At 32.9% G+C, this 13,531-nt stretch overlaps 1 protein-coding gene across 1 annotated transcript in view; it reads left to right on the plus strand.

Annotated features, from left to right (window-relative positions):
* The window catches only part of LOC128235689 (putative RNA exonuclease pqe-1), a 70,009-nt gene that overhangs the window by 36,190 nt on the left and 20,288 nt on the right, over nt 1-13,531 (plus strand). The window lies entirely within an intron of this gene.

Below are 13,531 nucleotides of genomic sequence, written 5' to 3' on the forward strand. Positions count from 1 at the left end.
CGGGGTAGTTTTGGATGAAGTTTTTACATTGATGTTACGTTCTTATTAGTCATGGTGACTGACTACTTACAGCTCTTTGAAATTGCTAACTCTTCAGTATCATGTGTTAAAAATGGTATTTAATTTAGTTTACACAACATGCCAAAGCATTATGATTGGATTTGCCATATTGATTTAGGATTTTTTTTGTTTAGAGTGAATAACAAAAAATGTTTCAGAGACAACTTTCCTCCTGATGTTAATATAGTGTGTACACTACTTTAGTAGCTTCTTTACAACATAATATATATTACTTAGCTTGCTTTTACTAACAATCTACAAGCATTCTATTGAATTTAAAAGACCCTTAAGTTTTTGTAAGTAACACTGATAGGTAATGATGGGGGATTCGATGAGCTGGGATATTCAGCATCAGTTTAAGCTGGAGATCAAATTGATTATATAGTTAATTGGCAATATTTGAATTTTGAATGGTTTACATTATCTTCATTGTCCGAGCTTGGGACACAGATCCTTTCAATTTGTCAACGTATCAAGTATTCAACAAATTATAAATAGACAAAGATACCAAGTATACTTGGACTACAACTCTTAATTTTAGGCAGTTTGTGGACTTTTTAAAAGATTTCTGATTAATCGAAAATGATCATTCGAAAGGCAATGACTGTTCAATATATTGGATTATTGGCATTCGTTGGCCCATCTGTTCTGATGGAAATGATATATGAAGTTTATATTGCTCTATGGTAATTTTAGTCGGAACTGTCACACATGAGGTGGAATAATTTCAAAATGTAAGGAGAAGAAAATGTTTGTGTTCTAAACACAATCTCTATCAGTTATAAAGTATAGTTCAACATTTAACAATGAAAAGGAACAAACAGTTTGAAATGGTCTACCTTTTTCTAGGTGTTTAGACCTTAGCATTGTCTTTGTTGTCATAGATACAATATAGTTGTTGTACTAGTTTAGATACTGAAATCTATCAGATGTAGATCATGTACATGACCTGTGTGTTGACCAGCATTCTTTAAGCCTTTTCATGAGATTTTGACAAGAAAGATACATCAAATGTTGGGATCTCTGGGTTAACAGATGTTGGTAACTGAGTCAAAACAAAGGCTGGAAATTTGGGGGAGTCAGATAGTGGAAAGTAGGGTAAAATCAGATGTTGGGAAAGGGTAAATCAGATGTTGAAAACTAGGGTGTTGGAAACTAGGGTGAATCAGATGTTGAAAACTAGAGGGAATCAGATGTTGGAAACTGGGTGAATCAGATATTGGAAATATTGGTTAATTAGAATTTGGAAATTTGTTGAATATATTTGGGTGAATCAAATGACTAGGGGAAATCAGATGTTGGAAATTTTGAAAAAAAGGGGGAATCCGATATTGAGACAGGTTGAATCAGATGTTCCCACTAGGGAAAATCTGAAGTTGGCAATTATGGTGAATTATATGTTGGGAACTTAAGGAGAGCAGATATTTGGTTCTAGGGTGAATCAGATGTTTGTGAATAAGAGGGAACATATGTTTGGTTCTAGGGAGAACAGATGTTTAATTGATACTAGGGTAAATCAGATATTAGGAACTAGGGGGGTTCCATGCTGGGAACTAGTTAAATTTAATGTTGAAACTAAGGGGAATAATGGGAACTAGGGGAAATCATATTTTTGTTTCTAGGGGAAACATATGTTTGATACTAGGGTGAATCAGATCTTGGAGCTAGGGGAATCATATGTTTGAAATTATAGGGAGTGTTTGAAATTATGGGGAGTGAGATGTTGGGAACTAAAGAGACTCAGATGTTGGGAACTAGAAGGATGAGATGTTGAGAACTATGGGGAATCAGGAGTTGGGAACAAGGGTGGACACATGTTGGGAACTAGAAGGATGAGATGTTGAGAACTATGGGGAATCAGGAGTTGGGAACAAGGGTGGACACATGTTGGGAACTAGAAGGATGAGATGTTGAGAACTATGGGGAATCAGGAGTTGGGAACAAGGGTGGACACATGTTGGGAACTAGAAGGATGAGATGTTGAGAACTATGGGGAATCAGGAGTTGGGAACAAGGGTGGACACATGTTGGGAACTAAGGAGGATCAAAAGTTTGGAACAAGAGTGAATGATATGTTTGGAACTGGGGGTAATATGTTGCAAACAAGCGAAGATAAGAAGTTGGTAATTACATGAAGATATAGCAGATGTTGGGAAGTAGGGTTGGGAACTGTGGGTAACTAGGGTTGGCAGATGTTGGGAAATAGGGGTGACATGTGTTGGGAATTGAATGAAGGTATAGCAGATGTGGGTAACTAGGGGTGGCAGATGTTGGGAACTACATGAAGGTATAGCAAATGTGGGTAACTGAGGTTGGAAGAAGTGGGTAACTAGGGGTGGCAGATTTTTGGAACTACATGAAGGTATAGCAAATGTGGTTAACTGGGGTTGGAAGAAGTGGGTAACTAGGGGTGGCAGATATTGGGAACTACATGAAGGTATAGCACATGTGGGTAACTGATGTTGGAAGAAGTGGGTAACTAGGGGTGGCAGATTTTTGGAACTAGAGGAAGGTATAGCAAATGTGGTTAACTGATGTTGGAAGAAGTGGGTAACTAGGGGTGGCAGATTTTTGGAACTAGAGGAAGGTATAGCAAATGTGGTTAACTGGGGTTGGAAGAAGTGGGTAACTAGGGGTGGCAGATATTGGGAACTACATGAAGGTATAGCACATGTGGGTAACTGATGTTGGAAGAAGTGGGTAGCTATGGGTGGCAGATTTTTGGAACTAGAGGAAGGTATAGCAAATGAGGTTAACTGCGGTTGGAAGATGTGGGTAACTAGGGGTGGCAGATGTTGGGAACTACATGAAGGTATAGCACATGTGGGTAACTGATGTTGGAAGAAGTGGGTAACTAGGGGTGGCAGATTTTTGGAACTAGAGGAAGGTATAACAAATGTGGTTAACTGCGGTTGGAAGATGTGGGTAACTAGGGGTGGCAGATGTTGGGAACTACATGAAGGTATAGCAGATGTTGGGAATTAGGGGTGGCAGATGCTTGACACTAGAGTAAATCAGATGTTGGAAACAACATGTAGGTAATCAGGTGGTTAGCAACTATTAAATGGGAATCTTTTGTTTTTAAATTAGGGTTGAATGAAATGGATTATTGGAACAAGGGGAAATCAGATGTTGGGAAAAAGAGAAAATAAGATGTTGGAAACTGTATGTAGGTAGATAAGATGCTGGGAATTTGGGGTGTCAGACATTGGGAACTAGGGGTATCAGACGTTGGGAACTAGGGGTGTCAGACATTGGGTACTAGTGTGTACATTTATCAAATGTTTGGATCTACATATATGTTATTGAGATATTTTTGTTTTAGATGTTTGGCCACCCTTTAATAACATGCTTTGATTGCAAATGCATAAAAGATCTTTATCATATAGATTAGCACTAACCAGACCTGTATCACTGATGTATACTCCATGTAGATTTGACTCACTCTATAATTTTACTAACTTTTTATGTATATAAATAATCTTTATCTCGTTCTTCATTTGTAATATTAAACACTTAATAAAGATTTTGTTTCATTAAACCATTTTTAAGAAAAACAAGCAATTTATTTTATCTTTAAAATATGCTTGATTTTTTGTTTAAAAGAAATAATTGTAAATTAATATTGTTTTAAGCGGTCAAAACATACACTCAGGGTTAGGTTTTCTGATGTTTGGATGTTGACTGTTTGTCATTGTTATTATGTATATATTTAAAATTCCATGATTGGTTGGTTAAGATAGAATGTCAACAGCTTTCAGCACTACAAAAAGGTCAGGGCCAGATCATGTTTTTTTTTCAGAAAAGTAGGTCACTAGGTGAAGTCATAGAAAGGATCATGATTAAAAGTGCTGAGAATGATTACCTATCTAGTTTCTACCTAAAGTCTTGGCCATGTTTGAAAATGGACATCATTGGAATAAAAATTATTCATTATTTAAAACCAAAGAAAGATTTTATGAACCACCACATGCTTATTTTGCCATTAGATCAATTTGAAAATAGTGCAACATGTGATACTTTTATGCATACTTGGATATAAGGCATGGTTATGTCAGTAAAAAAACAAATCGAAAACATTTTGCCTGCAGGGAACTAGCTTTGGTAAATTTTCTCTGTTGGTTTTGGTTATGTCTGGTTCAAAATAAGGTCACAATGTGATATCATGGAAATATTATGTAAACACATTGAACATGTTGAAAAAAGATGGCCAATTTGTCACTATTGAAGTTTTATAGGCTTTCATTATAAATGCAACTTGTCCAAGATAACTATTGCATGAAAAGATTGGTCAAATATGATTAAAGATTTTGTTGTATCAAAAACTAGGTCAAATATTTGAAAAATGAGGTCACTAGGTCAAATATTTAAAATAACTGGGTCACTAGGTTAAAAATCTTAATATACTTATGACCTCAATATTAGCATACTTAATTTTGCTGAAAATATATTTTATGTATTTATTTTATCTTCAAAATACCCTTAGAATGTTAGCCTTTACAAACTCTATGTGGCAAAGTACCTTGTGTATGATATTGGCCATGTCAAGTGAAACTCTAGATCTTTGTTACTAGTGCATATTATTGAAGACATTCTGAACACACTTGGATAATCATGTAAATCCATAACGGCCCTTTTGTTATAATGTGCATAACATATGAAAGATTTCTGGGTATTAGTTTTGCATGTTTGACATTTAATGATTTTTTTAATCGTTTTAATTACAAAGTATATTAAAGAACATACCAAGTTACAGTACGAATTAGATGGTTTACATTTGCAGGGTATGCATCAGAATACACGGGTCCTGGTTATGGTTTTGGTGGTTATGACGATGGCAGCAACTATTACACTTACCACTGACCTCTGGTTGCCATGGAAACAATTAAACTTAAATAAAAATGCTATCAGATCATTGTAGTGAAGTGAAGATGGATTGCAAATAAATTGACTTTCTAATACATGTTATAAAATTAACAAACTTGGACTGTGAAAATGGCAGCAACTGGCTGCTATGGAAACCATGATTGTTTTGAGAAAAAAGTGAAAAGTGGATATTGAGGAGAGATTTTATCCTTATCTCTATATATTTAAAGCCATGTTATATTTGTTTCTGCTGGAGAATATCGAAATTGGATTTATTTCTTTCGAGTAGAGTATCCAATTGTTGCCGCTATAGAAACGGGTGTTAATTAGATACAGTAACAAAATACTCATGATGCAAAACCTCTTATGTAGTTTGATGCAGTTCCATACTTCTAGTGCCAAGTTTATTGATATGATGTGATGTTTTTTCACAACTTGAGTATTGACCTTGACCTACATTGTATGGATAAGAAAAACTTTGACCTCAGTTTGTTTCCATGACGATGGCTTGTTGCATGCCCAGGAAACGCATATTGTCTGTGATAATTTTGCATGTTGTGATATCTTATTGATTGTGATATTTTGTTGCGAAATGTGTTGAATTATATTAGGATATATTTTAGAACTGCATTTAAACCCATGTTATTTATATTTTGTAGTTTTTCATTATACAATTAAATTCATGTATTTATGTCAGGTACTGAATGCAAGATGTTTGAAATCATAGTTTATGAGTGATTCCAAGGCGAGAATATTTTATGAAGGATAACATAACATTTTTAAAATGAAGTTGTATTAAAGAAAAATGGCTTGAAACATCAAAGTTATGATATTAAAAAAAATCAGCAGTTTCTTTTACAATGATTTGAGATAGCTTAAGTTAGTTAGGAGAAATAATGAGAATTATAATTTTAAAATGCAGAAATTATTTTTCTCATAAAAAGTGTCTGTTTTCAGGTCATATTTTTTATAGGACACTTTTTAAGTTCTTTGACTTTTTGTTCAACACTACGTCCTTTTGAAAATTTTAATTTGTCTACTCTTCTTGTTAATAGTTATTCTTCCAGGAGGTTTACGTGTTTAATATGCAAATACTTTCTCATTGAGTGCAAACAACTGCATTTAAAGCGCCTTCATTAATATCGATGCATCGTTTTATTTCATTAGGAACCTGATAATACCATTTGATAGGCAATTTAGAATTTTATCCTTTCATGTGTATTGTGAAAGCATTTCAAACATTTTGATATAAAAAGCTTTTAGGATATTTGAAAAAAACCTTCTCCTGCATAAAATTGATTAAAAAAGTTTTTTTTTGTTTTTTTTTTGTTTTTGTTTTTTGCAAACAAGTTTTTTGTTGTTTAAATATTTTAGAACAGATCTCTTTTGTGAAGTATTTGCATGGTTTTTAAATACTTATTGTAAAGATGTAAATGCATCAAAATATATCTTGTTTGAGGAGAATAAAGCTAGTAATCATACCCCTGTAAATAAAGATTGAAAGGAGATTAATTGGAGTCACCATTCAGTGATGCTTAATACATTTTCCTAAACTGGTTTAATATTTATTTTGCATAAAAAAGCAAATCGTATAAGATCCTATTTTTCTATATGATTGAATAATCGTCACATGTCCATATTAAATGAATGGGAAGAAAATACATATTGAATTGTTCACGGCCTCAAACAGGCCAATCAGAGACAAGTTCTTTGTGTGCCGTATTTCATTTACTGCTGTATGTGACTGACTCAATTCATATCATATGATTGTAGAATGAAACATCGCATAGAAAAAAAACATGCCATTTTTGACTAGGTGGACAAATATCCCACAACATTTGAAACGGTGAACAAAACATCCCACATAATATTGGGCTGTGGCTGTTTTATACCAACACCACATTATTTGAAAAAAAAGTGGTGGAGACCAGTTTTATGATGAACGTATTCATTTGAAAAATGTTTGGAAAATGCATCATCTGGTATTGTTTAGAATATGTCATAAATTATAATCATTTACAGTTCATCATGTTAATTATCATTGTTTTATTTAAGAAGTAGGAATTAATATTAAAATACAAATAAAAAAAATCTTGTATTTTGTTTTGTATTGTTTTGGTCATTTCCAAGGTTTTGAAATCAATCGATCGATTAACGATTTCCTAGCTGATACTCCTATTTTTACACATATTTTTTTCTGTAAATGTTCATTGATGCCTATTTCGTGGAAATTTAAAAGGATAAAAATGAACTGGCAACATTTAATATCTGCAATGAACTAAGTGCATCATGGGTAGATGTCGTAAAGTTTGAGGGGTGGGGAAATAGGAGTGAGCTTATCTTTTGGTTGGTTTGTTGTTTTTACGGTGTCAAGACGATACTCATGAAAAGGTCAATGGATATAAAATAGATTTAGTACACATGTTTTACACCATAAAATACAGGTAAAGATTGACTTTGGTTACAAACTACTGATATTTGATGGAATTATGGCACATTTTCATCTTAGAATTTCCCAAAAATAAGTTGTTGGGACAAACAGTCATGAAACAGTTAATAAATTTTGGTACACATGTTTAACACCATAAAATACAGGTCCAGTTCAGCTTTGGTTACAAAGTACCGATTTCTGATGGATTTATGTCCCGTTTTCAACTTAGAATTTGCCGATATTACGGTGTCCACACAATAACTTCTGAAAGGGTCCACAGATTTAAAGTACTCTTGGTATACATCATTAAATATTGGTCAACGGTTACAATTTTTTATGGTTCAATAAATCTAAATGATCTTTGGTACACCAGTTTAACACTCTAAATTACAGATCTAGATCAACTTTGGTACCAGTTTTGATCGAATTATGGCCCTTTTCATATTCTTTTACAAAATCAAATTGCAAAAATAAAAAAATGGTGTTAAATAGGTCAACAGATGAAAATAATGTTTGTGAGAATTTGTTGCTGCTGTTACACCCTTGCCAAGAGAATAGCATAAAAATACTGGTGGGATTTCAATGAAATTGGATATATAAAAAGAAGGCCATATGCACAAGTGCAGTAAACAAAAACCATAATCCTACCTTCAATCATTGCTGAATTATCTCCCTTTCATGTTAAAAGTATGCATTTATCATTAAATGAGGAATGTACTGCTGCCTGTGTCCAGATCATAATTTAAAAAGCAATGGGGTTTATATGAAGCTTGGAATATTGATGCGCAAGAGCTTTTTTCCGAACATCAATGTGTATGGAATTATCTCCTTTTTGCAAAATTGTTTTGCCCATTATCATTTTGTCCTGAGCATAACTACTAAAGGTTTTGTCTTCAAACATCATATACAGATAGATCTTATTGAGAAGAAGTGCAGTGCACAGGAACCATAATATAGAATATAGTTTGTAGTGTCGGGGCTGTAACCTTTGCCATGCAGGGTGGGGTTACTTGGCACATGTATTTTGTTCATATAAAGATGATGTGTCACATGCATAACCCACGTCCCAACCTCAAAGGGGGAGGTCACAACCGAATGTTTTTTTATTATGGAGTGCTGCTTATATGCATATATAAATAGAGAATAGTTGGTCATATCCAGGCTGTAACTTTGCCATGCATGGAGGTATTTTAAAAGAAATTGGCAGATATGTTTGGTACTAAATGGTGATGTGTCACATGTTAAACCAAAGACCCAAACTGTGGAGTTAAGAGTTAAGGTCATTGTTCATTTTCACAGAATCAGAAAATAAAACAATGAAAAGAACTAGACACAATACATTTGGGCATGCACAGTAGTTGGTCTTGGCACATGTGTTGGGTACATGTCACATACAAGACCTAGGTCCCTACCTCTTACTTCATCACTCACATTCCCTTACACTTTAGGTTATCCATTATGTTTGCTCTTTCTCAACCAAGACATATTAGTATTGATGCATAGTACATTGAACTGGATGGCATTTTGGGGGCATTCATCACTTACTGTGACAGCTATTGTTACACTAGTTTTTTTGTATGGGGCATATTTTCAAAAGTCTAGACTTTAAACTTCGTATACCAATAGATCTAATTGAAGAGCACTGCAGCGCATAGGAATCAAAAATTGTTTGCCTTTTGTTTATTTTAATACTTAATATTTGTCAGGAGCATAGCTCGGAGAGTCTTGGAGGTATTTCGTTTGGACTTCATAATTATACAGATATATCTTATTAGGTAGAGGTGCATGCATAGGAAATATAACACTGTGTTTGCCTTTGGTATTTAGTGTTGTTGGTCATACTTCTGTCCACTTTGCCAAACATATAACTGGCATTTAAAATATAAATTGAAAATAAATTGAAAAGTAAGATTTTCCAATTTGCACTTTTAATTCCAAATGTTCAGCCTGTTGGGGAGTATACATCATTCCCAATGGAGTGCCTTGTTAAGGGAGTTTTGGCCCCATTTACCAAAGGAATTGCTGTCTGGAATGACAACAGAAAAAAAGGTCAATAGAACTTTATTTCATTATCACCTTTTTCAACTTACTGTCTAAAACCATGGTTTACTATTCCTGTATTGCACCAGTCAATTGTAACAGTAATTAATATAATAAGTTAAGACTAATAATTAATCTTTCTTAGTGGACCTTGCCAGACAAGTTAAGATCTAATGACACAGATGTCACAGTACTTCAGTTTCATTTTGAACACAAACATCCTTTCTTTTGATTTACCTACCCCCCCCCCCCCCCCAAACACACACTTTGGTTGTGTGTGTGGGGAGGGGGGTGTAGAGATAAATGAGTGTTTGGAAATTGGCTTCACATTATTGATTAATCTTTCTTGTGTTCTCCAATCCTCAAAAATGTAATGACATCAACATCCTATATTAATAATGCACCTATCAATGTTTAGCCCATCAGGGGCTATGTCCATTTTCTGGTTGGTGTTCTCACCAAGCCTGAAAAACAAAATGTCTGGAATCAACAGGTCTCTAAAAACCTTACACATGTGCACCCTTCCCACTTCTGATTGGACTAAACAATCTGTGCATAATAAAGCAGAGGTCTTTTAACAATTTGTGTGGTATTTTATAGAAGAATGCTCTTCAGCCCTATATTATACTGATGCAACATTGACACAAATCTATAAGTATAACTAACCAATAAGTAAAGGGAAGTAATTTTTTAAAAAGGAATGCACTTGTTAGTTCCCTTGCCATCTACATCATGCGTTGTATTTGGAATAGACAGTATTAAATGATTGGAGATAATTCCCTATAAGGAAAAGAATGCCTGCCATAATTGAATTGCGCTAACCCGCCCCCCCCCCCCCCCCCAAAAAAAAAAAGTTTTAAATTTCATTTTACAGTCTAAGGGGAGTAATTAAAAAGAAGTAAATCTCAAGAGAGTTCTTCCCCTTGTTGCCATGACAATGTGACACATGCTTTAGATTTGTCCATCAGTAGATATACAAACCTAATAAACAAGACAAATATTAATATTTGGATCTGCAAAGATCGTTGAGAAAAGTCAATAACCTTTTTGTGAGGCATCTATAAAAATGTTTAGATAGATTTCGCTAGTCATTGCCCGATGAATAGCTTTTTTAAATTGATGGTAAATACGTGTCAAATGAAGTAAATAAAGTATTTGAATCTTTATGGAACTATTGAAGCAAGTTTCCCCATTTTGTAAATAAATATGTGGCTGTTTGAATAAAACATAGACTTTGGAATAGGTTATGAGAACAAATAACACTGCTTATTAAATTAATATATAGTATACTGTTTGGCAGTGGAACATCTTATTAAAATTGGCCTCCTCATGAGTTCAAGACATCATGTTGAAATTAATTGAATGATATATTTTTTAAGCTGCACTCTCACCGATATACAGTTTTTACAACTTTTTTTTTTCTTGGAAAGAGCAAATTTTTGTGTACAATTATCTGTAAATCAATGATAAAAGATTGCTGACAAAAGATATGATTGCAGATTTTCATATTTCCGTTCGAAAATAAAGGTTTTATGGCTAACGGTTAAAGAAAAATGCATAAAACATTTTTGAACTTAAATAAAAAAATCTGCGATCTATTTTTTGTCAGCAATCTCGTATAACTGGTTTCCATGCATTTTCGCAGAAATTGGCTCGTTCCAAGACAAAAGATATAAAGTTGTTAAAGGTTTTAATCTGTGAGAGGGCAGCTTTTAATAAACGACATGCAATTATGAGTACCTGTTGTATGATAGTGGGTTAAGGTAAATAATTGTTAAAACTAATTCATATATATAATGTACTCATTGTGAAATTTGTGATTAATGTATTAGGTTATTGTTTATTTTGGAGGTGAACATTTAATTTTTATAAAGACCTCAAAATAAATCGCAACGTTCTTATTAACAAATTATTTTTGTACACTGACAAAGCATGACTGTTTTCTTCATTGTATATTAAGCATGTTGATATATTATATCATTGAAATTAGGTTTAGATTCATTATCACATTAAAGTTGCACTCTCACAGATTTACTGCTTAGACAACTTTTTTATTTATGGTATTGGAATGAGCCAATTTTTGCATGAATGTCTTGAAACTACTAAAATAAGACTGATGACAAAAGATCAGATCGCAGTTGTCATATTTACATTAAAAAATTTATGTTTTTCTGCTAAAAGTGTTACTAACACTTCAAGAAAAATGAGAATTTTGGCATAAAAAAAATCAATTTTAAACATAAATATGCGATCTGATCTTTTGTCAGCCAGCAGTATTATTTCTTTGGTTTCTAGACATTTACACAAACGTTAACTGTTTCTGAGATAAAAAATAAAGCAGTTGTCAAAACGGTCAATCTGTAATTAAAGAGTGCAGTTCTAAATATTGAGTTAACAAAAAAAACAAAGCATAGCAGCAACAAAGGCATTAATGTCATTTGGAAAAAAAATATTATATTGACCAATATTTAAAAACAGTTCAACAAATCTTAACTTAATACCATATTATCCTTAAGAATTTAATATATGTACATTTTAACATTTAAATGCATTCTTACATTTTATGATGTTTATCTGGTTAAAATATGTGTTAACTAATGTGCTCCTTAACGAATGGAAGAGCGTTGGCACCTGTATACAACACCCTTGCTTATTCTTTGTTGATGATCAGTGGTTTCAATGGATATTATTCAGTCATTTCATAACATAAAGAATTAAGCATTTAATTAAAATATTTTGTGCTCTAAGAAGATCTGCATCATGCATTATGGCAATTACATACTTCTTATAGAACTGTTTTAGAAGTATGACACTTAACGTTAAAAATAAGAACGAGCAATATATATTGGCAATTCAACCAAAAAGATTGCATATAAAACATTAATACTTTAAAAAAAATGCTGCTATCCCATTGGTTAAAAAATTATTTCAACCTTTTTTGCATATAATTTCTTAAAGGGGCTAGACACCAGATGGTCCAAAAATCGGCAAATACAGTATTTCCTCAAAACAAGCTTAGAATTGCGAATGGGAGCTAGTAGGAGGCCAATAATACATTACTATACATGGTTTAAATTATAAACCCAACAATCATGTTGCTGTTTCTGTCTGTGTTTCCCCCGTATAAAATATCGCATAATGTTTCCTCAGTTTGAATCATATCTGTTTATGAGTACAGTTAAATATACCGATGCTATTTTTAAACTTACTGGGATTTACATGGTAGACAATACTAGTAAATTTTGAATTGGAAAAATGCTCAAAAACTGAGAAAGATGCATGTGATACATCAGTATATGCGATTCAATACGTTGTACACAGCATTGTCAATTTTATGCATGTAATTGACAATTTTCTTTTTTTCTTGCCATCATCTGGACCTAATTTCTCGAAACTTCTTAAGTCCCTTATAACAGGATTAAGCTAAGCTCATTATTTTTGTTTTTCTATAATATGCGTTACTTCTTGAAGAGTTTTAGGCGTTTAATAAGAATTATCTTTATAATAATCACATTTAACCATTTCTTATTTATCAAAAATTGATTTTAAGTATGTATTTTGGCTAATTGAAATAAGCTACTTAATCCTGTTGAGCTTAAGAAGTTTCGAGAAATTAGTGCCTGGTGTCTAGTCCCTTTAAGTTAAAAATAATTTTGTCAGAATTTTGCTGAATTAAAAATATGGTCAGTCACCATCTGAGTGCCCTTTTTATTATAAAGAACTTCTTGTTTATATGGATTTTTATTTAATTTTTAGATCGAAATCAGATAGTTTTTACCATGAATAAAAATGTTTGTACATTATATTGGTTTTATGAAGACCTTAAAAGTTGAATATATCTAATAATTTAATCAATATAATATTATCATCATAAATGGCATTCAGAAATGTATGAACAACTTGACCAGAATTATTGAAAAGGAAATTAAATGCCCTTTATGTAATGTTTGAGACCCATAAGATCTAAACATTTGAAAAAGTTCTATTAGCCATATATTGATTGAATGCTAACTAGTCTTAAGTGTGGAAATACATTTTAAAAAACGGCACATAAAGTGGCACTTAATGTTTATAAAAGACGTAGGAATAAAAAGACAGCGTGAATTGTGCTAATTATGACAAGGGGGCTGGTAT

This window comes from Mya arenaria, chromosome 5 (assembly GCF_026914265.1).
Source record: "Mya arenaria isolate MELC-2E11 chromosome 5, ASM2691426v1".
Classification (NCBI taxonomy): Eukaryota; Metazoa; Mollusca; class Bivalvia; order Myida; family Myidae; genus Mya; species Mya arenaria.